This window comes from Crocodylus porosus, unplaced genomic scaffold (assembly GCF_001723895.1).
Source record: "Crocodylus porosus isolate Cpor-Errol unplaced genomic scaffold, CroPor_comp1, whole genome shotgun sequence".
NCBI classification, from domain to species: domain Eukaryota; kingdom Metazoa; phylum Chordata; order Crocodylia; family Crocodylidae; genus Crocodylus; species Crocodylus porosus.
The window spans coordinates 12,567,955-12,594,936 of NW_017728950.1; the positions used below are offsets into that span (position 1 = coordinate 12,567,955).

General features: G+C 41.1%; 1 long non-coding RNA gene across 1 annotated transcript; it reads right to left on the minus strand.

Moving 5' to 3' along the window:
• Positions 1-8,765: 8,765 nt before the first annotated feature.
• Positions 8,766-26,087, minus strand: LOC109323360. The gene is made up of 3 exons (XR_002104636.1): positions 26,077-26,087; positions 24,044-24,046; positions 8,766-8,836 (listed from the first exon to the last, which is right to left on the minus strand). It is a non-coding gene; the product is annotated as an uncharacterized LOC109323360 (long non-coding RNA).
• Between the last annotated feature and the right edge of the window lie 895 nt (positions 26,088-26,982).

Below are 26,982 nucleotides of genomic sequence, written 5' to 3' on the forward strand. Positions count from 1 at the left end.
GAGTATACCTGGGTCAAGAGGCCAGAGGTTTCAATTTCAAATGTAAGGAAGCCAAGCATTTCTTCAAAGCAAATAGTCTTTGACACTCACCACACAAAAATATGGGCCATTTTGCTTATAGCTGGGTATATTTGTTTTTTTTTCCTGTTGTAGGTTTAATAGCATAATAGGAACCGCTGCATGTGTGTTTCTTCATGAAATTCTTATGCATCTAGCTTCAGTGAGGTTTTTCCTAGTTAAATATTTTTCATGAAAAAAATGTATACATTTTTCATAGTGTAGAATGTGCAAGAAACCACTGGAAACAAATAATAAATCTTTAGGAAAGGGAAGACAAATGTCTGCTTTACATTACAGTCCCGGGGAGTTGGTCTTAATAGGACTGCTGCAGGATTACGGTCTTAATCGTATAAATTATATTAAAAAGGCTGTGAAGTTGCCAGTATGTGGATAAGCCTGCCAGGAATAGCTATGTTAGCTTTTCCTGAGCTATTACATACAAGAACTACTTGATTTGGATTTTATCATTTGTAGAAGGGATATTTCAAATTGCTTTCCCTTGTGCTAGAAACATAGATTTTAAGAGGGTGCTTACAACTAGTCTAGGATTTGATATGACAGATATTTATATTTAATGTAGAGCAAAACACAAAATACACTTAACCTTTATTCAGTTTGCATTGTAAATGTATTCTACTTTCTTTCAACCAAAGTGAATTATATTAATAACTTGTTATTGTTAAAATGTCAAGAGTATTTTCTTTCCCTTTGAATTATCATTTTTGTGTTCAGGGTATTGGGTTTTGCTTATCACTCCTGACATGGAAAGGAAGAAATGTAATCTTAAGTGAAATGTTCAGACTTTTCCTGAATAGGTAGGTTATTTCTTTTAGATTAGCTGAAGTAATAGTTACTGAGCTGACATATGGAATGTGGAAGGAGACAGGAACCAGACATTGTACTGAAACTGAAACTCGCTCTCTCATTTAAAGATACAGAGTCTCCGGGACTATGGACTGATGTGCACAACATGTCAGGTAGTACCATTTGTGACACGCCTTTTAATTTTCAGTAAGCAGATTTCAGGTGTACTTCACTGGGATAATAATAAATATATAAAACCAAGGTTGAAATATTTGTTTAGCAATGAAACCTGAGATTTGCTTACCTTTTAATATCCCCCCCCCATTTTAAGTGACTTTAATACAATACAGTATCCTTTCGTTAACCAGAGAGACCGTAAGTAGTTTCCAATTCTCTCTGCTTTGGAAACAGGCATTCTGCCTCTTGAGAGAGTTAAATTGTTAGAAGTATAATAATTAACACCATCCTGGAAACTGAGGGTTGTGGGCCAGGGTCTTTTATAGTTTGGAATGACAATTCCTGATCTTTTTCTTTCCATTTAACATTTCGCATTTCTTCATAGCCCCCCCCCCCCCAAATAAAAACGTAAAAAACCTGAAGCATCTTTTTAGTATGCTGTTCTCAGAAATACAGCAGGCATTTTTGCTTATGGTTTTGCTCCAGCAAACCAAATCAAATTCAAATTGATGTCTTCATCACAAAGTCTGTTTGGATTTAAGATGGATGAAATGCTCTACTTTAATTAGAGCCATTCCTTCCAGCTCCATAAATAAAAGTACTGCTTTATATTCCATCAGCAGGGAAAAAGTCTGGTTACAAGGTTGGCAGCAGCAGCAAAGCTTTCCTTATTGTTATGAAGCAAAAATGCTCAGTTGGCTCAAATCAAGTGTGTGTGTGTGTGTGTGTGTGTGTGTGTGCGCGCGTGCACGTGTGTGAATCCTGTCCTCATTTTCAAATTAACTACCACCTTCTCCTAGTAGCTATTAAGGATTCACTTGGTTAGTAAAAAAAAAAATCAAGCAACAACATTCAGTGTCACAGGACGCTTTCAATACCTTGCATTTCTTTAAAAAAAAATAATATAAAAAAAGCTGTTGAGCTTCAGTATTGGAGACAACAGTAGTTCTTTTCACCAGCTAAATTTCTTCCCCTTTTGATGGAAGCAAGGATTATAGGACCTGAATCTCTGGTGGCATCGTTGGTTTTCACAAGGTAGAGTTCTTTCCCAAAAGTGTTATTCAATATTTCATATCCATGCTACTTTTCTCAGTTTTCATTTTGGGGAAGCATTTGTATCATGCACAGTCCCAGATACAGCTTTTCTGATGCTCATAAATTACAGTGAATTTCTTAAACTAAACATATGGGATGAATGCATACTGCAGCACAGATATTGTTTTAAATTCTTGTCTGTTTTGAAAGCACTGCTGTTCAGTGGAAAGAACTCAGAACATTTTGGACAGTTTCATATTTACTAGATATGGAAGCAGCATTGAGCTGTATCTTGCCAGTTCTTAAATTATATAGAAGAAGCTAGTTATTCTTCACTGCAGTGAGGCTGGAAGATGAAGCATATGGAAAGAGCAGCTAGTTCCATCATGTTGTCCTGTAATTGTAAAGCTGCCTATACTACCTTCCCTTAGTTATGAGCTAATTCAGCTTGACAAATTATTTTTCTTCTTCCTTTTTCCTTAGCAGTCTTCCACATTAACAGGTCAAGAGTTTATTAAGAATATATTTATTCGAATTACTGCTGTATTTAACCTCTATTTATAAACTTAAACTTTGTAATGCAGGATTTTTTTCTTAATAACAAATGTATTCATTAATAAACGGAGCAAAGCCAGTACTTTTTCCATGTTATAAAATATAGAGTACTTACTCGACTTTTAACAAGAAGTTGAGATTGAAAGTGCTGCATTCCTAGGGCCTGTATTTTTGATGAACATGATTTCATCTATCAGCCATTTACAAGGCAAGCTCTATTTTTAGGTCTGTTAAAAAACAAACAAACCCTACAATAGAATCCTTGATAATCAGAACTATGTTTCCTCTCTGACCTACACAAAAAAGATCTTTATTAGGAATTGAAGTGTGTGTGTGTGTGTGTGTGTGTGGGGGGGGGGCATTTCTCATGTCTTTTCTTTAACAAAATGTTCTTATTTTTGAGTTTGTCTGTTCAGTTGTGGAATCAGCTCTTGTCTAAGACTTTGCCAGCTGAATGTTTGTGGAGAATCAAGGAGATGTTTTAATTTAATAAAGTTGCCTAAGTGCAAATGATAGGGGAGACGTATGAAAGCCCAGTGGATTAAGTGTAAGGCTAGGAGCCAGGATGCCTTAAGTTCTATTCCACTCTGTCACTGAATGACCTCAGTCATTTTTTTGCTCTGGCAGAGCACTTGGCAAACATCATTTAGTTAAGTCTTGTATAATCGTCTCCCTTCATGATAAAACAAAACAAAACAAAACACAACCCCTGCCCAATATTTCAGTTTTTAGTAACCAAAACAGTCACAGAGGTAAATGCTCTTTCATGAAGCAAGTTCAGAGACAGGATGGGATCCCAGGTACTTGCCTGTTACTCCTGTGTATAAGCCAATAAGTAATTTTGCAAAACAAGCCAATTAACTTTCTGACCCTCAGGTTTCTAAGCTTGATCTGTAAAATGCGAGTAACAATACTCACCTATTTGTAGCTGTGGACAACTTAAATCCTATCCTCTTAGATGTTATTTGCCTACTGGTCACTGGTCCATTTTCAAGATTCAGAAGCTTCTATTTCTCTTAGAAGGAGATAAATTAATTCAGGAGGTTAGGTTTAAAGGAACGTGTTTTAGTCAGCATATATGACATGGGCTAAGTACAGATTTTTAAAAAGCCCCTGGCAGAAAGTGCTTCAGCTACTGCACTTTACTTGAAATGCTATATGTTAGAGCATGATTCAACCAAACAGATGTGTGCTGTTTTGGGGAGGGCTCAGTGCCTGCCTGCCTGCACTGGCCAAGGCCAGCAGGTATGGGGGGTACTCCTGAACACCTCCCAGGAGGCTGCTGGAGTAGCCCCTCCAGCTTTGCCCCCTCCAGTTGGGGGCTTTGCAGGGAACTTGCACTGTGACTTGGCTGTAGGGAGCCATAGGGGGGGAAGGAGTCCCCTTGCCTGAGCTGCAGTGCACTATAGGGCTGGGGTGGTTGTGGGGACAGAAACCCCCATCTAGCTCTCTGCCCTCCCCCAGTCAGGCTGTGGCTGTGACAACTGATTTGCGTCAGTGACAGCCAAGGGGACAAGGCTGTCTTGGTGTAGGCAGAGCAGACGAGGCAAGGACGCTACCCTGCACGGGGCCTAGGATACAGGTAAATGCAACCTAGCTTACTGCTCAATGGATGAGGCACAGGCATTGTAAAAAATGCTCTAACCTAAGCACTTTCCTTTGATAACACACCCATCAAGAGTTAACTTAGATCATGATCTGCCATTTTTAAAGTGCTTTAAGTCTCATGAATGTCTGTTCTGTTATGGCTTTAAAGTGCTTTCTGCACGCTTAATGCATGTTAAATATAAGATCTGTACCTAGCTGTGAGTACCATGGCAGAAGACTTGGAAAGGGCTTGCTAGCCAAAGCATGCCCAGTTTAAACAATCCTATTGCCTTTATAGGGAGTTGGTCCAGGTTCTAAGAAATAGTCAAAGATGCATGTCATTAAACCTAGTCATCAGAAAGTCCAAGGGTCACTCATTAGCTGTGTATAAGTTAGTTATGTTTCTGAAGTAATATTGGACATATGGCAATATGTATATATATGCCAATTTATATTACCACTGCATTCCTAAGGCCATAACTTAGGCCATTCCTAGGGCCATTACTAAGTACGTGATGTGGCTTGGGCCATTCCTAAAACCATTACTAAGTATGTGATATGGCTTTCAGAAGGCACCACTTCTTTCTGCTTCAAATTGTTCGAAATCCTCAAGTGTAACCAGTAGCAAAATGAGCAATGGGTCACTGGGACACCAACTGGCTTTGCTTCAGTTATTGTCCCTGCTGCTGCTACTGTTCAGGGTGCAACAGTTATGCCTCTGAGTGTAACTGTTTGGGAGGGTTGGGTTTTCATGTGTTTATATATTACTACAAAGAGGAGCAAAATCACAAGAAATAGCTACCAATCTGACATGAGGTTTCACCCAAGCATTCCCTCTGCTGAAGAGACCCAGGCTCAGCTGATGTCCAGTGTAAAATACAGCTGGCTATTTCTCACTGATAAGTGGGGAGATTCCTTTTACAGCAGGGAATTTTCCATTTCTGAAGTTTTAGCAAAACGTGGAGGCCGGGGGCAATAAAAGTGGTTTTCATTCACTGGCACATTTCCTATTGTTCTCGGAGTGCAATATTGTGTAGTTCTGTCCCTCTTTCTCAACATGATGGGCTGGCTGCCTGCATCAAAGGCATGGAGATGGGGGGTTGGATCTGTTCCAGCAGCTCTATACAGCATGAGGTAAAAAGGGAAAATCCCGTCCCATCTGTGGATCTATGTTCACATCCAAACACCTATTTTTTTTCCCTCTCTGTATCTTGGTGATTAACATTTTAAATGCATTTTCTTTTGCTGTGCATCCTGACATTTTTACATGTCATCTATTCTTAATAAGTTTTGATATAGTGAATTATCTTTTATACAAGTTGTTTTCCTTTGTATTTTCTAGAGTCTGCTGTTCTCTCTATTTTCCACTAAATTATTATTTTCTCTGTATTACTTTACATGTTGTAATTGCTTTGTTATCTATAAAAGAAAGGTAGTTTCAGTTTACTCCTTTCATCATTGACAGAGTCTTGGTGAATGAATTGTAGCTCTCCTCATTACCATAGCTTTGTTCTGTTCAGTTTTAATGATAATTGCCCTTGTCATTTTCTTGTAACATTAGCTGCAAAATCAGTGGTTAAAAACAGAATGAGTGAAAGGGAGGGAGAGCGAAAGAGAGAGAGGGTAAAGAAGGGAGGGAGAGAGATTAATTAAGTAGAATATTTTGCAAAATGGGTTGATAAAGAAATGTTTGTATTTCATATCATTAAATAACTGAAAATTGAAAATGAAAAAAAAAATGAAAGTTTTCCAATGCATTTCTTCCTCTTCCTCCTCCTCCTCCTGTTTTGTCTTCAGAATGATACATCTTTACTTCCACTATATTTTCAGGCACAAATAAAGAAAGAGTGATAACTAGGTTGGTAGTAGCCATGCTGAAGAGCATCTATATGTTATGTTGGATTCCAAACTCAACACGAATCAGCAGTGTGTACTACTACTGTAAAAACCAAAGTAATTTTGAGTTGTATTAATGGCAGTATTGTGTCCAAAAAGCAGGAGGCAATAGTGCCACTTTACTCAACACTGGTTAGGTCTCAGCTAGACTATTGGGCACCACATCTTAAGAAGGTTGTAGAGAAACTGGAGAAAAATCCAGAGGTTTTTGACATTGACAATTAAAAATAACCTCTCAAAAAATTTGAAGGAACGAAGTATTTTTAATTTACAGAAAAGGCAGTTAAAGCAGAATATAAAGAAGATGGAAAAATGGTTTTCTAGATCAGTTGTGCCACTTTTGTGCACCAAACTTCTATACAGTTATGGGCTTAGATCAATCTGCATTTACTTAAACCAGTCTAAGTGTAATGTCTCTGTGACTAAGTACAGACAGTCAAAAAGCCTGAGGCTGAATCGATTTAGTCTTTGCAGGTTAGTCTAAACCACGGAGATTAAGCTGAGAAACAACTAGACACACGTTCACTTTTGATTCAGGAAATGCAGCCACATATCTGCAGTGGCTCAGGCCAGAAGCTGGGGGGTAGTAAAACATGGCTCTCTGGCATGTAGCTAGCATGGACTATGTTCACTTCCTCTTCCTGCTACCCCTGAGGTCTCTAGGATTTGCAGTCCAGACTTATAGCAGCAGGACTCTGCAGGGTTGCTTTTCCTGTTTCCAGTTGTCTCTGAGAATTGTTGTTCAGAGTTGCAGTCAGCAGTGAGTTTTTAGCAGGGCAGGGCAGCTCTGTACTTGGGGGAAGGGAAGTTTAACCCCCCTCCCTGGCCCCAGACCCTGGTCAGGGTTTGCTGGGGGTGGGATGGGGGAGGGGCAGGGACAGTCCCTACCTCCCCTCCTCTCCTCCTCCCACTTTCCTTCCCCACTTCTCGGCTGGAGCAGACAGCTCAGCCCAAGACTGGAAAGCATGCTGGGGATCTGTGATTTAACTTGAACCAGGAAGGGGTCTGAGACAGAAGTTTCATAAACTGGTTTGACCCAAATCGGTTAAGTCTGATACTTTAACCAGGTTTATCTTAAACCAGTTATGATAAGTCTGGTATTCAACAAAGTTTATCTTAAACCAGTTTTAGCCATTTTGAAACTGGTTTATGTGCACTGAACTTCTTTTCTGTTACAGGTTTAAACCAATTTCTGATCACTTAAACTGGGTTATGTGTAACTTCTGTCCCTAACCTAGATGTCCTATGAGGCTAAAAAAGCCTTGAAGGAATAACTATGCATAATTTCAGTATTGTATTGTATTGTGTTTTGATAGCTGCAGGTTATAAAAGAAGTCTTTTATTGTATATTTAATTCATGTGATATTCCAGTATGTGAACAATTGTTACTTGGGTAAGACTGCAAGGGCAGACTTTCATCTGGTGTAATTGTCTTAAGTTGGTATCAGTTACTCCACTTGGGGATCTGTTTCATAGTCTCTAAACTCTGTATAGTTCTGTCTATGTATTTACTTTCACACTTTCACTCTGGTTTTGTTGAGGGTAGAAAAAAGGTCTTTTCTGTTAATTTTGTATTCATTTGCATTAAGAGTTTATTATTTCTAATAATACATTATTTCACCATTATCCATTTTCTGACTTCTGTTTATTTGGTGATTGTGCTGTATTCTGACTTGAAGCTGACTTTTTCAAAACTTGAGTACTTTTAGTACCCTGGGGAAAAAAAGTAGTTTTCACATTTGGTTTTCTCATTGCTTTTAGATGTTCATGTTTTCTTCTCTCAGCATTTCAGCTTCATGAATGATATTTTCAGCTTTTTAACTGAAAACTTTTTTTTCACATTTTGCCTTTATACTTCTGTATTTAGAGTTATTTTGATATTTTTCTGTTGTCATTTGCACAAAACATCCAAACAATTCTCATGAGCCCTTTAAAGATTTTTAAAGTATTAGAGTCAGGAACTCTTTAGTTTTCAAGGTTTAAATGTGAAGCAACTCAGGCAAAGATCAGCTGTCAAACAACTGAACTAAAAGGACTTGGCCACAGATTGCTTATTTCTTAATGTCTTTCAAGGGTTTTTGAACTACTGCAGCTGAATATTGGAACTCCAAAACTCATACGGCACTCTTGTTCTATTAGTTATAGAGCTAATACTTGTGAACATAGAAGAGAAAGCTATTGTTGGAGAACACAATACAAAATAATACGGATCAGCTAAAAACTGTTGTCTGCCTGAATTGATCTTAATCTTATGGCTAAATAAATATTCTATGGGAAAGCAGGGCATAACTTTAACTAGATGCCCAGGACAGGAGGCTTCTATCTAATGTTGCTTCGTTATGTTATTGTGGGCTGTGGGGGTGCAGCCACACACCTTTCAGACTGAGTTCCTGGCTTTCCACGCTCTCAGAAACTCGGACTGGGCTCTGCTCTTCAGCACCCACTCTCAATTCCTTTCTGTGCTCTGTGAGTCTGTTCTCAAATCCCTTTATAGCAGGCCTCTCTGGGTCTAGCAATTCTCTCTCAACTTTGACAATACTTTTTCCAGCAGATCTCTCTTTCTAGCAGCAATCTGGAATACCGCACTTCCTCTGGATCTTACTTAACTTCTAGCTTTCCTTTCCTTTAACAGATCTTAACCATATTCTTTCTGGGCTACAGGCTTCACAATACGTTCTCATCAGTGGCCCCTTCTTGCCTTGCTCTCTGAAAACTAATTTATCTAGCAAATCTTGGTGTCTCTTTCTTTTGTAAAGCTGCACAGTCTGTGCTGACCTTGCTTTCTCCAAACCAAAAAACGATATCTGTCACTGCCTCACAGATGCACAGTCCAGCAAGTTCTGTTTCAGGACCGAGAAAGCTCCCTCTGAAAGACTGGGCAACGAATTCCACCCCACACACAACCCCTGTAGGAAAACTCTTCCTACCCCAAAAAGAAACCTCCTAAACTATGCCTCTGCAGAGAGAAAAAACAAAACATGCCTCTGATAAGCTCATTTCTCTTTCCTTGCCAAGAGTAACTTCTGGGCACTGATCTCTGTTCACACAGCTGTACCCTGATGTTTCCCAAAACAAGCTGTTACACTCTCTTATCTAGGTTCTTCACTGTTCCTGGACAGGTGGGAGAACCAAGTTTTCTCCCTCACTTTCCAATCTCAAATTCTCTGCCACTGCCTGAGCAGATGTCCAGTAACGTATCCTGTCTCTTTCTGTGCCCTCTGCTGCCTCTATTATCCAGGGCACACAAGATCCCAGAGTATCTGTCTCTCATTCCTCTATCTCTGATCTCTCCAAAGCTGGCCTGCCTGGATAACAGTCTGCACCTTTAACCTTCACCTGCACCTTTAACCGTCATCTTACAAACTCCACAGAAAACGCACAAACCTGCTCTTGTCCTCTCTCCACAAAAGACTGTAACTATTCCCAAGGACCTTAGAGTCAAAGGACCCCGATCATTCATGCAGCCTATCCCTCCAGCAGAGAGATGACAACAATACAAACAATCGACTCTATATCTACCAGTCACAGGGACCTTTCCCAGGGGACAGGGATGGGGATGGGGACCCCTCTTGGGGAGGACTGGAAAGAACAGGGAGGGATGAGAAGGAACAGGCACGGATGGGGGGCATGGGACAAAGAGGGAGATGAGAAGGAGCAGGGAGGGACCCCTTTGTTAATTTCAAGTCTCTGCTTTTGTATTCTCCTTCCCCCTTGATGACTCCTGATGAGTCTTCATCTGTGGTTATCTCTGGTTGGTTGTTTCTCTGTGGTCACATACCCACATCGCCTTCTGGACCTTCTCCTAATTTGGTTTGTTCCCCCAGAATCGCGACTCGGGTCCCACTCTATTCTGGAGCCTTGTAGCTGGTGTCACTTATCTCATGTTATGGGACAGTATGGCAGGGGGTGAAATTCCAATACATTGGTTTTTTTTATAGATCCTTTGGGTTTTTTAAACATAGTTTTCAGTTTGTTGTTTTGGGAAAAAATTCACCAAGTTTGTTTTGGTCATAAAATAGGCATTTGATATAAAGGAAGGGGTCAGAGCAGGGGAAAAAAAGAGAATGGGACTCTGGATGGGTTACGTTAGGTAGGGTCATGAAAGAGAATGAGGATATTTGAGTTGCAAGAGCAAATCAGTGAATCTGTTTAAAGATAAGAAGGAGGAGCCAGCATTAAGCAAGCTAGGCTGCTCTTGCAGCTGTGGTTTAGTTTGGGCTATGTGAATAATTTGATTGTTTTGGTTTAACCATCAAACTGAAAAACAAAGACAAAAGTATTTAGAATGATGGAAAATAAAACAAAATAATAATATCCCCCCCTCCACTTTTTTCTCTGGAACAAAAGTAGTTTCATTTGGGTTAAACAAAATGTTTTGTGTGTGGACACTTTCTATTAAGGCAGAAGGAATGAAGGGCTGGGTTCTCAAAACTGGCAGCGAAGCCCACTCTCCCCAATAGCACAGTGGTTAGAGAATTGTCACTGGATGTGTGAAACTCAATTTTACATCCCTTCTCCACACCTCTAACCTTCCACAAGCCTGCCATATTTGCAAGGCTGTAGGCTTTTCACCCTTTCTGTTGGTCATGTTCCACTGTGCATTAAATAATTAAATATTTATTAAGCCACAGAATGATGAAGGTGAAGTTGCACTAGAGGGCTGGTAAGCTGGGGCATGACTAGGAGATGGGACACCTAGGATCTATCCCTGATGTGACTAGTGGGAAGGGCTGGGAACAATGCATCCTGGGATGCTGGAGGATTGAAAATTGCTGGTTTTATCTCTTTGGAGCAGATTGAAGCTTCTCTAATAGCTCAGAGTTAACCCTCACCTGAAGTGGCATAATTTTGAGCCACTTGGGAGGGCATTTAACATGAGTTAATGGGCTTTAATGTGCAGACGCTTGCATTTTAAGCATCCTGAATATGGTCAAATTGTAATGTGAAACTTCACCCTGACAGTGTTTCTCCAGCTCTACAGCTAAGGGGTCTTCTATAGGGCTGTGTGAAGCTTCAGTAATCTATTTGATTTGGAGAAGATTTGGCCCGATTTGGCAGCTGAATCTCCAAATCCAAATCAAATTGGGAGATGTGTTAAAAGGTCCGAATTGAATTGGAAACCTCTGAACTGATTCGGAGAGATTCTGAGATGTGGAAAGCTTGCAGCAAGTTCCAACGGGGTTTCAGGTTTTGACTTCTCAATGCTGGACACAGCTGCCTCCAGCTGGTAAGTCTGAGCACAGTCTGGCAGTGGGGGCTAACATCTTGGAGTGCAGCCCTGCCCAGTCTGCCCCATGCAGATTCGGGGGAAAATGCCCATTTTCATGCCCTCCTGGACTGGTGGCAAGAGCTGCTGGAGAAGCCACCAGAAAAGCAGCTCCCGGACCAGTGGCACATGGTGGTGGGGAGTGGCAGGATCCGCCCTCTCCATGTCCTGGATGCCTCTGCCCTGGCTGGGCAGTTTGTCCCAGCCTCAATCCCTCCCTTCTTGTGGGGGCATTGATCTGCCCCCTCATGACCCTTCCCTCCCCTCTCTGCCTACCACAACAGACTTACCAGCTGGAGTCAGCTGTGCCCAGTGTCATCAAGGACTGTCTGTATAGTCTATGGCTGAATCTCTGAATCAGTGTCGAATCTCCGAAACTGAACTGGCCAAATCAAATTGCCAAATTGAATCCCCGTCCCTCTGAATCAGCTGAATCGGAAGGAAATACTTTCTGCTTCTTTCAGGCCTGGTCTTCATAGATTTCATAGACATTTAGGCTGGAAGGGACCCTGGAGGATCATTGAGTCCAGCCCCCTGCCCCAGAGGCAGGAAGTCAGCAAGGATCATAGGATCCCAGCAAGATAAGCATCCAAATGTGTCTTGAAGGTGTTCAGAGTGGGTGCTTAAACCTCCTCAGGTGGCAGTCTGTTCCAAACCTTGGGGGCCCAGAGAGTGAAGAAGTTCTTTCTTATGTCCAGCCTGAACTGGTCATAGTGGAGTTTGTGACCGTTTGATCTCGTCATTCCTTGGGAGGCTCTGCTGAACAGTGGTTCCCCCAGATCCTGATAAGCACTCCTGATAAACTTATAGGTGGCCACCAGATCACCCTTGAGCCTGCGTTTTTCCAGGCTTAATAGCCCCATTGCTCTCAGCCTGTCATCATAAGGTCTGTTTTCCTGACCTCTGATCATGCGTGTGGCTCTCCTCTGCACTCTCTCAAGCTTCTCCACATCCTTTTTGAATTGCGGAGCCCAAAACTGGATGCAGTACTCCAGCTGTGGCCTCACTAAGGCTGAGTACAGCGGGAGATTGACGTCCTGGGATCTGCTTGAGAAGCATCTATGGATGCAAGCCAGCGTTTTGCTTACTTTACTAGCTGCAGCATCACACTGAAGGCTCACGTTCATCTTGTGGTCAACCATGACCCCCAAGTCCCTTTCATCTGTAGTGCTAACCAACGTAGCACTACCGAGCCTATAAGCATGGTGCAGGGTTTTCCTCCCAGGGTGGAGAACCTTGCATTTTTCAGTGTTGAACACCATCAGGTTCTTGTCTGCCTATTTCATAATTCTGTCCAGATCTGCCTGGATCACCCTCCTGTTCTCAGGAGTGGATGCTTTACCCCAAAGTTTGGTGTCGTCGGCATACTTGGCCAGTCTGCTTCTGACACCAATGTCTACATCATTGATGAAGATGTTAAACAGTATAGGCCCTAGGGCAGAGCCTTGTGGGACCCCACTGGTCACATCGCACCAAGATGATTGACTCCTGTTGACCACCACCCTCTGGGTCCTGCTGCGGAGCCGGTTCCCTAGTCAGCGGATTGTGGTGATGTTAAGGCCGCAGTTAGCCAGTTTAGCTAAGAGGTGATCATGAGATACCAGATTGAAGGCTGTTTTAAAGTTGAGGTATACAATGTCGGTCTCTTCCCCCTTGTCCAGGTGATACGTCACCTGGTCATAAAAGGAAATGAGATTGGTCAAGCAAGACCTACCCGCAACAAACCCATGTTGGGTATCCCTCAGGATATTGCCATCAGCTAGTCTGTTAAGGATGGCCTCCTTGATGATCTTTTCCAAGACCTTCCCCAGGATAGGGGTCAGGCTGATGGGCCTGTAGTTAGCCGATCTACTTTCCTCCCTTTCTTGAAGATAGGCATGACATTGGCCTTCCTCCAATCTTCAGGCACTTCACTGGAGTGCCAAGAACTCTCAAAGATCCATACCAGGGGCTGAGCTATGACGCTTGCCAGCTCCCTGAGTACCTTTGGGTGTAATCGGGGCTGGCTGACTTGAAGGTATCCAGCCTGTTGAGGTGTTCCTTCATGAGGTCAACTTTCTCCCTCACCTGGGCCTCCCTGACCCATAGTGGGTCTATGATGGAAAAACTGACACAAAGTACCCATTTAGCAAGTTTGCTTTTTTCCTGGGTGTCAGTTGCCCTGTCTGGTTTAGCAGGGGTCCAATGCTGCTCTTGCTTTTCCTCCGGCTCCCCACATATCTAAAAAATGACTTTTTATTTTCCTTGATGTTTGTAGCTAGGTGGAGTTCCATCGCAGCCTTGGCTTTCCTGATTTGCTCTCTGCAAGTCTGGACTAAAGCAAAGTATTCCTCCTGGGGGTGGCGGTTCCAGTCCTCCATCCTTTACAGGTCTTCCTTTTAAGATGCAGGAGGTCCACCAGTTCCCTGGAGAGCCAAGGGGGCTGCTGTGCCCTTTTGCTGCCTTTCCTCTGAGACGGGATGGACTTTGCTTGCACATGCAGGATTGCTTCCTTGAGGAACAACCACTCATCCTGAACTCCCCTCTCCATCGGGTTGTGGCCTTTTAGGGCCTCTCTGACAAGCCCCCTTAGCTTCTCAAAGTCAGCTTTCCTGAAGTCGAGGACTTCTGTACAACTGACTGACTTGCCAGCTTTATGGCAGATGGTGAAGGTGATCAGTTCATGATCACTGTCACCCAGCTTCCCTTCAATTGTTAGGTTGCCAATTAGGTCATCCCTGGTTGCCAGTACGAGGTTGCCAATTAGGTCATTCCTGGTTGCCTTCTACTCCCCAAAGAGTGCAAGTTCAACTGCACTCTGGCTGAGCAAATCCAGAGAGGGGCACTGAGGTGCATGGTGTCTTGAGTGAGTGGAGGGTGAAAAATATTTCCCCAAAATTGTCCCCCTCTAGATTTGAATTGATTATGCGGGGGAGCAGGAGGCAGAAAGGAGGGAGATATTTTATTTGTTGACATGATAATCTAAGGCATGGATAAAAGTTTTAGTAATAAAATAGAAATGAATGGATGAATTGTAGAGACCATTGAGCAGAACTTGCACTTTGGAGCTACTCAAAACCAAGACGGAAACATGTAATGCTTTAGTACTAGTTGAGAGAATGCTCACCCTGTCTCCATGTGAATCTGGATATGAAAGATGTTTTTGTTTCAGTAAATAGATTTAAAGCTTTGCTATATTTTTATGCTTGCTATGAGTACTATGTATGGAATCAGGAAACTTAAGACACGCTCCTCAGCTCATGTGCAGCAGTAGATCATGCAATGTTTAGCTAAAAAGACCCAGAAGGAGGCAGGCACATACTTTGCACATGGAAAATTTTGCAAGTGAAGTGCTATTTCCATTTGTTGTTTAAAGCTTCAAGGCTTCTGCAGGTCTGTTTTTCAGTATTCATGTCTACTTCTGAGCATTCCAGTAATATAACTATGATGGGGAGACTGGAGCAGCTGCCCTGGATGGCAATTTTGGGGGGTGCAGAATGGAAAAGTATTCATTGCCCTCCTGTTCCCTCTTCCCCTGCCATGTTCTGCTGCTCCAGCCTGTTTTGTTATGCCTTTGGCTATGCAGTCAAGTTGCCTTATAAAGATTTGCAGGTTTTTCAAAAGATGGGAAGCAGGAACTGAAGGAGAAAAGCTCAAATAATCATGAGACCATTTGTAAAGAAGCAGTCAAGGAAGAACATGCATCACTGCTGAGGAGCTTGGAAGAAAACTGATTCTGTAGATTCCTCCTCTATTTCCAGGTATATCCATTAGACAGAGGCAGTGCAATCTGCTCTTCATGTAAATAAATGTCAGAGAGAGAAAAAAAAAAAAAGAGTACCCAGTACATCCCCTGGAACATCCACTGTGCAAAACTACTTGGAAAATAACCATGTAATGACAGGAAAGAAATATCTCTCTAATTGATAGTACCCCAGGACAGCTGGTAAAATGTAGTGAGTTCATGAAAGGAGCCCCTGACAACAGATATCACAGGGCGCATGGTGAGGGGCACTTGTTCTTTATTTGTCCTTCCTGCCTTTTTTCACCCTTTCTCTTTTCCTCAAACTCAAAGATTCAACTTGATGTATTAACCACAGACCATGATAGATCTTACCATTAACTAAAAAAAAGGTCATGCTTTCACCATGTGTTGAAATATTGGCTATTGTTTACCTCTATTTGGTTTTTTTTCAGTTTAATTACTGTATTTGAGAGTGTCTATAGTACACACGTTCTGGGAGGCTGCTCCGATGCGTTGTAATTTGTGTCAGAGCAGACTTGATTAATCAAGTCTGTTGGAGTGTGCTCCAGCCAGCCTCCATGTCTTGTGTATCAGGGTCCCCACACTTCAAAATGGTGGTGGAGATGCTTTAACTAAAGCTCATTCAACGAGGTTTAGTTCAAGTGCCCCCACAGCTCTTTTGAAATGTGAGGACACTGATATGAGACACTGCAGCTCAGTCTCAGAACAGCAGAGACTCTCTATGCCTGAAGTAGGGCAATTGCACCGAAAAGCTTGCAAAGAACCTTTTTCCAACTACTCAGTTGGTCTAATAAAAGATACCACATCTTCCCCCCCGCCTGCCTATGTCCTTAGACCAACCCAGTTTCATGAACTACGTAGCTGATTAGAATTGGTGTAAGATGTTGTTGTGCTTGCTCCTGTTTCTGGTAGTTCATTGCAGTTTTGGGGTGGGATTTTTACTTTGGAAAATAGGAGGGAAAGCAGCACTATTAAAAAGATACAAAAGCTATTTCTGAAGATTTCCACTGAAAGGTAGTAGAATACCTTAACTTTTGTATTTATATTATTTTATTGAGAAATAATTATCTCTGCAAATTGAATGCTTTGGTCCACTGAAGTGGTTGTCAGTACTGGAGAAATTGTTTCCATTTTATAGAGGAATTGCATATTATTTTAGAAGGTTAAAGTAATTAATTCTAAGTTGCTTTCGAACGATCCCACTTGGAGGAGTGCCCAAACACAAGCATAGATATGCTTACTGAAATGAGAAAATGGAAGATAGGTGTGCATACTGTGCATTTTATGAAGGATTTATAATAATATTATAGGTGAACATTTGAGACTAATCATGAGATTCACTAAGGCAGACATGGACATTAGTAAAGAACTTAAAACGTCTCCCACCCATGTAAATCGGTGGTTCTACACATCAATTTTGGTTCCTTATCTGTGTTGTATTCTGCTAACCCTTGCAGAAAGAGAGGGAAAATTATGTCCCTGATTAGATTACCAATATTATTCTTTTAAAAAATGATCCACAGCTGCTGCTGATGCCCCTGTCATCTAAATAGGCTAAGGGTTTTTAGCTGAAAACTTGCGTTTGGAGGTATGGGTTGAGAAAGGGGGACCACTCCTGTGTTGGGGTTAATTCTGAGGGCATGAGTGAGGGGACATCTTTGAGGGGCCATGGATGGAGGAGATATGCTTAAATACTTTGTTGTACTATAGAGGGTTTACTTTATGTGGAATCTCTGTGGCAGAACTGGAAGGCTCTACTCTGGGCTCACCCTCTCTGGTATGAGCACCAGAGCAGTACACATATGAATAAATTGCAGTGATATAACAGGGGACAGGGACATATCAGAGAGCAGCTGACTTGCAGAAACTATGTATGTGCCTGCTCTTATAGCAAAAACTTAAAGTGGAACTGAAGGCTAAGTGTCAATGGGTTGCTCTTTACTTTGGTGGAAGTGTGGGCACACAGTTACTACCTCAGCTCTTACATGCTCAGTCCCTGTTCTCTCTTAACTTGCTATAATCTATTTATTTGGCCATGCCCTATGTTACTTTTTGCCTGATGTTTTATCCACATGAGTACTGACACAATTGATCTGGACTGGTTTGTGCTCAATTGCTACCTAGCTCTATAATTGGAAGGTTAATTGGGATGGTATTCAGTACCTCAGCAACCAAGTATGTTTGCAGTGGACACAAAGGCTAGGGACAGAAATGGCACATAAGCCAATTTAAGTGATCACTGATCAGAAACTGGCTTAAATCTGTAATACAAAAGAAGCTCAGTGCACATAAACTAGTTCAAGATGACTGAAACTGGTTTAAGATGAACCTGGTTGAATGTAACGTAAGGCTTAACTGATTTTGGGCCAAACTGGTTTATGGAACTTTTGTCCTGGACCTTTGTCCTATTTCAAGTTAAATCACAGATCCTCAGCATCCCAGCATGCTTTCCAGTTTTGGGCTGGGCTGGGCTGGGCTGTGATGTCTGTTCCGGAGAGCAGGGCTGGCCCCACCCCTACCTGGAGGGGTGACTGACAAGGGGGTAGGGGTAGCAAACCTGGCTGGGATGCAGCCTGGTCTGTGGTGGGGGCTGCCCCTCTCCCCTCTTGGCAAACCCTGGCTGGGGTCTGGGGACAGGGGGTTAAACACCCTTTCCCCCACCCAAACTTACTACTGGCTGCAACTGTGGACTACAAATCCCAGAGGTATCTGGAAGCAGAAAGAGGAAGTGATGAGCAAACCTGCAAAGTCCTGCTGCTGTGACTATGGACTGCAAATGCCAGAGACCTTGGGGGCAGCAGGAAGAGCAAGTGAACATACAGTCCATACTGGCTACATGCCAGAGAGCCATGCTCTAGTGCCCCCTGACTTCTTGTCTGAGCCACTGCAGGCATGTGACTCTGTTTTCTGAATCAAAGTTAAATGTCTGTACAGTTGTTTTTCATTTTAATCTCTGCACCTTAAACTAACCTGGAAAGACTGAATCAAGTCAGCCTCGGGCCTTTTGACTGTCTGTACTTAGCCAATGTGTGTTTTAATTCATAGGAAGATGAGCAGACACAGTAATGCTAGGCAGGTCGTTTGGGGGGGCCTATACACGTGCTCTGATGCATTCTAATTAGAACACTCAAGCATTGCCACAACATTATGTGTATTAAGCTCCCACATGTTTAAAAATGGTTGCTGGGGTGCTTTGACTAAAGCTTATTAGATGAGATTTAGCATTCTGGGGCCAATTTTAAATGTGTAGGGGCTTAATACATGTGATGCTGCAACATTCAATGAGAGCGGTTCTCTGGGATTTACTCTAATAAAAATCCCCCGCCCCCACCACCTGACTCCTGAACATGTGTAAAGGCAGCCCAGATTTTTAAAAGTTTGATTCTATTAAAATGAGTATCCAAGAGTTTGGATTTTTCTATGCCCTTTTTTAGTCTGAAAACCAGGAAAGCAGGCTTTTACAGAAAATGCTCAGTATTTCCTGGCATTGAGACTAGCTTTTCTTAGAGCCCTTTTGTACTTCTGTTTCAGCCCTAGCTTAGATCAGGTAGTATGCTGGAATGGGAGAACATATAAGGTTTATAAACCTCAGAAAAAGTTTTTATTAGTTTAAATTTATACCTGATGTTTGAGGCTGTTACCGGAGCAAGTTTTAGTTTGAATGCAAATTACCTTTTGCATGGATATGATTCAGAGGGATGTATGTTTGGGTCTGCTAAGGTCAAGCTAAATTCTAACCAGTAGAGATAATGCTAGCTATATTTAAGGTGACCACTTTTTCAAAACGGAAAGACAGGACACATGCCTGCCTCCCTTGCTGCAAGTGCACGGCGAGAACAGAGCTGAGTGTACAGAAGGATGCCGGCTGCCTGTTGTGGGCTCGGGGCTTCCTGCCCTGCTGTTCCCTCACCCCTTCCCCCTGGAAGCCCCACATGGGCCATGACACCATGGCAAGGCACTCCTTACCCATCCAGCAGCAGTGAGGGGCACAACTCCATGCTGCTGCTGCTGCCGCCACTGCCCCAACTGCTACTGGGTGGGCAGGGGACACCTCACCATTGCAGAACAGCTGGTATTGGGTATTGGTATTGGCTGCCTGCAGGGGAGCCCCAAGCCTGCAGGGGGCAGCCTGAATCTGCCCCTGCCCCTGCCCCATGCACAAATCTGGAGGAGCACATTTCCCCTGTGTCCCCTTCCCTGGGATGTACACAGCACTGGGAAGCCAGCCCCCAAATCCTGCTGCCTGTTGGACGAGCTGCCCGTGGCTCCATCTCGCCCCAGGCTCCATGCACTGGCCCAGCTGGGCAGTGTCCCCAGCCCCTGCTTCACTCCCTTCCCTCACCATGGGGGTCTCGATTTGCACCCCCTGCCTCCCTCCTCATAGACTTACCTGTAGGAAGCTGCTCTCCACCTCTGCCTGGGGCTGTATTCCCAGCCATATGCATGTGTGTGCACGCACAGATGCTTGTGGTGCATCCTGCTTCCCCCAGCCCTAGGCAACCCCTTGCAAGCTGGAACTCTGCCAGCCTGTAAGGGGGAACCTGCAGTTTCCTGCATTTTTCCACTGCAAACGGAAAAGCTAACTCCTAGCACAATAAATGCTGTCCCAGAGTCATTCAGCCCAGGATTGGGACATGGTGTTCACATTTTTGGGACTGTCCCACCCAGTTAGGGATGGGTAGTCACACGAGCTATGCTAGTTGTATTAAGGAGCTGTGTAATTGCGTGCTTGCATCAAATGTGTTGTAAAGCATGGCGTCAGAATCTAGCTGAGTGCTGCCTTTGGGCTACAAGCAAGATTGCTGTTTGGGGACACAGCAGATAAATTCCTGTGTATCTTAAGCTTCTGGAATCTGAATGGACAGAAACCATTCTTGTCTTGAGGTCTTGCAGCAGTCTCCTGGGTTGTACATCCTCTCCCAAGGGCTAGGACTTGCAGCCCAATTTCTTGTCTCCAGAATATCTCCTGAGAGGCCTTTTACTCTTTTTCCCTTCCAGCCACACAGTTAAAACACCTTTTACCAGAATATCGCCAAGTACATGAGTCTTCCGATTTCCAGCTTGAACTCTGCTGGAATCACTTAGTAACTGTAAGCAAACGTGTACAGCATTTCTGAAGGCACCATTGCTTTTTACTTGAAAACAAACAGCCCCACAAAGGAGTACAGCAGTACAGCTCTCTACATGTTTGACCCTAGTTTGGGGATCTTCATACCATGCCATGTAGACAATACTATGTCCTGTCTGTTAAGAGTGAAAAAGTATGAGGAATGAGAAAAAACTAGCTCTTCCAACTCTGGCTATTTAAAAAGCACATTGTTGGTGAAGAACAGATATATTAAGTTAAATGCTTTTCACTTTCTTGAGTGTTTTGGAAAGTATCAGAAATCTTGTCAGCAAAGGGAATGAACATGGCCAGAGGCATTCATAATACAATAGTTTCCATGTGACAGCTATTACTTCATAATACCAATGAAAATTTACAAGTTGTTCAGAAAAAAAATCACCCAAATGTAGTAGATTGTAATCCAAATTATACCTGCTTAGGAGTTAGTATACATGAATGCATACAATCTGAATACTGGCCATACTGGAAATGGTCCCAGTATCTTATTCCTGCCCTTCCCCCACCTGCGCTATAGAGAAAAAGAAACGCATTTAGTGATTTAGGATATTTGATTTTTTTATTTTTAGCTTTTTCTTTAATTAAAAAGAAAAGAAAAGAAAAAAAAATCCTGATTCCTGGCTTAGTCAATGAGCACTTCTCCATTATGTTTCTTGAAACTAACCCCAGCACTTTCATTTATGTTCCAGAATTCACTGGTGTATTTGTCTGACTGTCAGGTAGTGGTATAGTTGCAGGAGAAAGGGTAAGGGTATGATTTTCATAGTCCATAAATAAATGGGAACATAGAGAGGCCTGAGGAAGAAAATATTAACTCAAAACCTTGCATTTGAACATGTTCCAGAAAAGCTTCAAAATGAAGATGTGCCAGAATGTAATAATCAATAAATAAAATTAGCCATGTGTATGTGCATGTGTGTATCTCTAAGTAAATCCTGTGTGCTTATGTAATAAAACAATACTGTTTCTTAATATCTATGTCAAGAGCCAACTGAAGTGGGTGATATAATCTGGTACTTTAGGACTGTATTACAGGGAACCATACAATGAAATATCTCAACAGCTCACTACCAGCTTGAAAATGCTGTCTTAATGCATATATGTGTGAGTTTAACTGTGTGAGTTAAATTTAGCTTCTCTCTAGAGCCAAGTCTAAGCTAAATTTCAGATTCCTGAGTTTTGGTGAGTTCTAGTGCTACAACTTTGCTGTAACGCTTTGTCTGTGCTGTATTGCCTATGCAGTGCATGCTTATGTGAAGGGTATTAAAGCAGCTGTAGCACAGCTTTTTCTGGTTTTTGTGAGATGTAGCTTCCTCTTTAGCAGTCATTTTCTAGGACTAATTTATTTTCATGTATTGTGGAGCATACAAATGTTATACAATGCTTCAGCCAACCCACATCTCTGTTTCTGTTGAGTTGTACAATAATTATGCAAAGTGCAGAAAATCTGTACCCAGAGATATGCAGCAATTTGTATCAGTGATCTATTTGGTGTAAAGGGGCTCACATTTGTTGCACAGCCTGCCCAGGCAAACAAAAATCAGTGACATTTCATTTGTAATGGAAATTAAGGGGAATATAATTCAACTAGGAACTTCTGAAAGCACCCATTAAGTATCCCATAGATAGCTAGCAGGCTAGTGCTCTACAAATACCAATTTGGACAAATAAATATATGATATAAGCACCTGTACCACTACTTTGCTTTTATTTTCTGGCTAGTGTCCCTGCTTGTACCCATATTATCTCCTTATTGTTATGATGTGAATTTTATTGTTTTGTAGCACCGTGGACTTTTGTTCTTGCCTTGGTGCCAAGTATTGACTTTACTGAGAAAGAAGAGTGGTCAAATAATAAATTAAGTGCCTTGCCATGTTATACTTTCAGCTTCGTCAACTCTAAGATTGGTAAGTGGCACAGATGTAAATTTAGAAATACTTCCTTAAGTGGAATGATACTTGGAACTGTCAAATAAAATGAGAATAGGGCCATATTTCATTGAAGGTTTTGATTACTTCTGTAAACACAAAACATATAAAAGAGTGACTATATGTCACCTTTAAGTCTTTATTCCACTGTTTAAGTTTGGAAGGGTGAATTACATTATGCTATTGATTGCAATGGGTAGTTTAAAGATATGGGAATGGGCTGAGAATATAAGTTATTAAACAGCTGTCAAATGGGAGCCATGTTCATTCAGCAAATCTCCTTTTGTACGGAAAGTCAAACCTTTTAGAAATGCAACTCTGGGTCCTTGAAATTCAATTTCCAATATAGTAAGGCTGTCCATAAATACCAATCATAGGTAATTTGGTTTTAGTTACAGATGTTTCCACAACTGAGAAGCATTTATAGCAAGAGAAATGCCTTTAACCAACCTAATTTAATTGAGGCTGTGTAGTATTGTGAACTGCAGGAGAACAGAGAAAACCCATCAATTCATGCTTGGCAAATGTTTCAGGAACTTTGCCTGCCCATTTACTAATTTAAAAACACATTTCTTTCAATCAATTCATCAAAAGCCTTTCCAGGCAGGGATGGCCAAACCAAAGTTGGCTACAGTTTTGCAGAATCTGAGTTGGGTTTTGCTTCATATGTAGGGCCCATTTTGTCTGAATCTTTATGGATATGTGGATCAGCCCTTTTCTCATCTCTATTTTTAAGAAAGTGTTTTACAGCATGAAAGAGAAGAATGGAAAATTATGTGAAGGAAAAGTGGGTATTTTAAAATACCCATTAGTATGCTACAGAACAAATACTTTTCTATCCAGGGATTTCTGTGAATTGGGAAATTGAATATTACATATGCTTGATAGTATGTATGTTAGTAGATGGTTCCAGTTACTTCAGAGCAGTATCTTTTAATTCTATGCCTCTCCCTGCTTTCTCTAATAATATTCTTGAGTATTATTTGGACACTATTCTGGAATCTTGTGATTTTTGTATTCATCATAGTCATCAAGTACTGAAAATGGTAGACCAAATTTTACTTAAATGTACAAGTCCAGCACTCCATAAATACTGACCCCAAGTCCCTTCAACCATCCCCTTGTGAGAGAGGGCACCGAATATGCTGTTTTTGCTGCTCTTCTCCTCCTATATTGAATGAGCACTACTGAAATGCTCTTTCCACAGTCCTTCTATAGAAATTGTGGAGAGGATCCCATTGGTAGCTCTTGTCCCTACTGACCTTCAAAGGGAAAACGATATTGAAGCTGTCTTGATTTCTACACTACACATCTGTCTCTCTGTTCTTCTTTAGAAATGCCTTACAAGATGAGGAAGGATTGGAATCTGTATTTCCCATCTGATTTTAAGAAAATTGCTTATCTCCCTAAGTGTACAGTGTGGCAGGAAAACAATTTGGCTGGATCCAGATGTGCAAGCACATGCAGTTGCTACCTGGAAATGCAAAACAAACAAGCCAACAATGTGCCCCCCTCCAATCCCCTCCCCCTTTTTCATGCAAGCAAATGTCAAGGTTAGGAAGGAATGTGGGCCTGAACTACTTGGGGAATACTCAAGGGAAGGCCCACATTTGAATGATTATTTGTATCCAAGGTTTTAACTGTAATACGACTAAAGTTCCCATGGATTGATGATATATAAATTCTAATAAGCTTTTCACTCATCTCTGCTACACTGCATGGCACAACTGGCAGCCTACTCAGGAGTGGGAGGAGAATAATAGAAGCTGATCGTTCAGGCAGCACACATCCATGCTGACCTCTATCTGGAGAAATGGCTTACCCAAGTGGATCAAGCAGTCTCTGTTACTGCCTCATTTTAATACTCACTAAATTCACCCATAACATTTTTTAAAAATTACCAGTAGAAAAATAATAGCAGATATCCATGAGAAAAAAAGAGGTATTGACTCTATTTATTTCCCACTTTACTATAGGATGTTTGTTTTACCAGATTATTGCATGATGAATCAAGAAATCTGTAAATAAGTGGATTATTTAACAGTTGTTGAATATGAAATATATTTGTGCTGAATGGATAAAGAAATTAAGCTCATATGGGGGAGGAGCAATCTTTTTACAGGAGTTGCGGAAAACTTTTAACAAGTGTTTGCTGCTATATTTTTATACTTAGTGAATGAAGATCGTACTTAATATGTATTCAGGCACCAGCATTGGGTCAGTAATTACAAACAGCTTATTTGCTAAATTTTACTACTTCTGGCATTTGTAAATTATCCAACTGTGTTGGTGAGCAGTTTCAAGGGAAAGCTATTTTGTACTACACAATGAGGAGGAGCTATGCTAAATACTCTTGAGTGCCATCATTGGGCACTTTTATTTTATATAATAACAAGATACAAATCACTTCTATAACAATTTTCAAATTGTTTGCTGTTAGCAGCAAACTGAGTGTACAAAGAGGAAAAAGCAAACTAAATTAATTCTGATTTCACTTATATAGACCACATAGTATCTGCTGAGTGACTGGAAGAACACATTCTCAAAATTAGGTTTCTGGTAGAAATAATAAGGCTGTTAAATTGAGGATAGAAGCTGGGGCTTCTGACATAGATGTATGTGTTACTACTGCCTCAGTTACAAAACCAATTCTGTTAATTCAAAGGTCCCAGAACAGTCATATGTAGACGAAGTCGAAGATTGAAGTTTTCATTCTGCAGGAAATTATGATAATTTAAAGTTGTTTCCATTGTGAAATGGAATGAAGACCATTAACATTTCACACGAAATTATAAAATGTCTGTGTTGAATGCCTTTCTTGTTTTATTTTAAAAACTTTGAAATGTTCTGTTTTGAAAAGGTTGAAATAGAATGTTTTGATCTAATTATAATTCTCCTTTCTGATTAGTTTTTGTTGTCCAAAATGAAATTTCATTGACATGGTACAGTTTTGATTAAATTGCCCTTATTACATACAGAATCAAATGGAAAACGTTCTGAACAGTTCTATACACCCAATTTTGTGTGATCAGCCACCAGAAAATGGTGAAACTGATGATGAATTCCTGTATTTACTCATTTTGTAGGAATCTTTGAGTGAAACCTCATTTCAGGTTAAGGCTACTTAACTTTATTTAAGTGAGAATCCATACTTTGTATTGTTTCTGAAGTTGGAGATTCTGGAATAGACTAAGTTTATTTAAATATTATTTCCTCTCGTTCACTGTTAAGTATTTACTTTCTAAACTTTATATTTATGTTTCTTATTCTTATTTTGCTCATAGTATTCAATAGGACTAGAATTCAAAGGCCATCTTCATCCTCAGTGGATAGGATAGAGCTAGTTGAAATTTCCTCCATAAAAGTTGTCTTGATGGGAAACCGCTTTTACTAACAGATTATTTTCCATATGAAGCTTTTTATATTTATACATACACAATGCTTTCTAGCATTAAAAGGATCTATTAATATTTTGAGGTGATGTGATAGGCAACCTCTCATACACGAATCAAAACACAGTGGCTCCCCCCGCCAATTAAACTTGAAACGGAACATTATTTTCTTTTTCAATTTGATCTGGCAATTATAACAACAACAATCTATTTGAAGCAAAAATGATCAGAGGAAGTCTGAAATTATTCAGTTAAAAGATGTTAAAGTGTTGCTTGTTTCCAGGGGCAGTTTTGCATTGACAAAAGTCTGACAAAACATTTCCAACCAGTTCTACGGATAACTGAAAAACTGTAACATCTGACAACAGGGGTCACTCGCATGTTAAAAGGAGAATGCTGGCTTTTGCACGCTGGAAAGAAGGGCAAGCTGCTAAATCTAGATAGTTCTTGATTCCACTTCCCCTCCTGCATTTTCCATGTGTATCATCTTTCTATATTATGCTCACTCAGTTTTTTCATTTATTTTTTGAAGACATTCTTTTTTTTTTTTTAACTGTTCATTTTACCTATTCTTCCACTAGAAAAGAAAAAAGTGATGTATTGTGTATTGATAGAGAAGAATGCTATCATTATATAGATTTGACCTACAGTGACTACCTTTTGCCTGGGATATAGTGAGAAGGAAAGGTTGCCATTTTTTTTAAATCTGAGCAGAGGTCAACTACTTTCACACTGGATAAGAGGCTTGTAGACATCTGTATTCAGAAAGTAGAGCTTGGTGTGTCAGCGGCTGCCAAGAACACTGCACATTCTGATGGGAATTGAGTCAGACGCTGGAATGTGAAAATATAACACCATAGCTGTTGGGGCAGGTACAAAAATATTTTGGGTCACCTGTTCATAGCAAGCTATTAAAAGGTCTAAAATAGAACGTAATGGCCATAAGACATATTTTCTTGCTATTTTCAGAGCATCTTCAATTGTACCTCTGAGATTTCATTGTGTGGATCTGCTATCTTTTAAGATACAGCACAGCAGAAAAAATAAAGGCACATTTCCCATTAGTGCAGCGGGCTTCATGTGAGTCTGTTGTTTTCTGAAGGATTTGAAAATCAACAAGCACAAAGATGGCATTTTATATTAATTGAATTCAGGGAGTACGAATTTATTGCTACAGATGGGCCAATGATAAGACCATTGACTCTCTGACCCAGGAATTAATGCTTGGACCCCATATTGCAGTTTTTCTAAATTCAACAAACACTACTAGAAACTTCTTAGCTGGTGCTCATGTGATACCAGGGGAAGTTGGGGTTTTATTTATTTATTAATTTTTAACATAAAATTTATCATATTTCATTCCTTCCAGTTAATCCAGGATGTGGTTCCAATACTACTCCACCAAGAGGGAT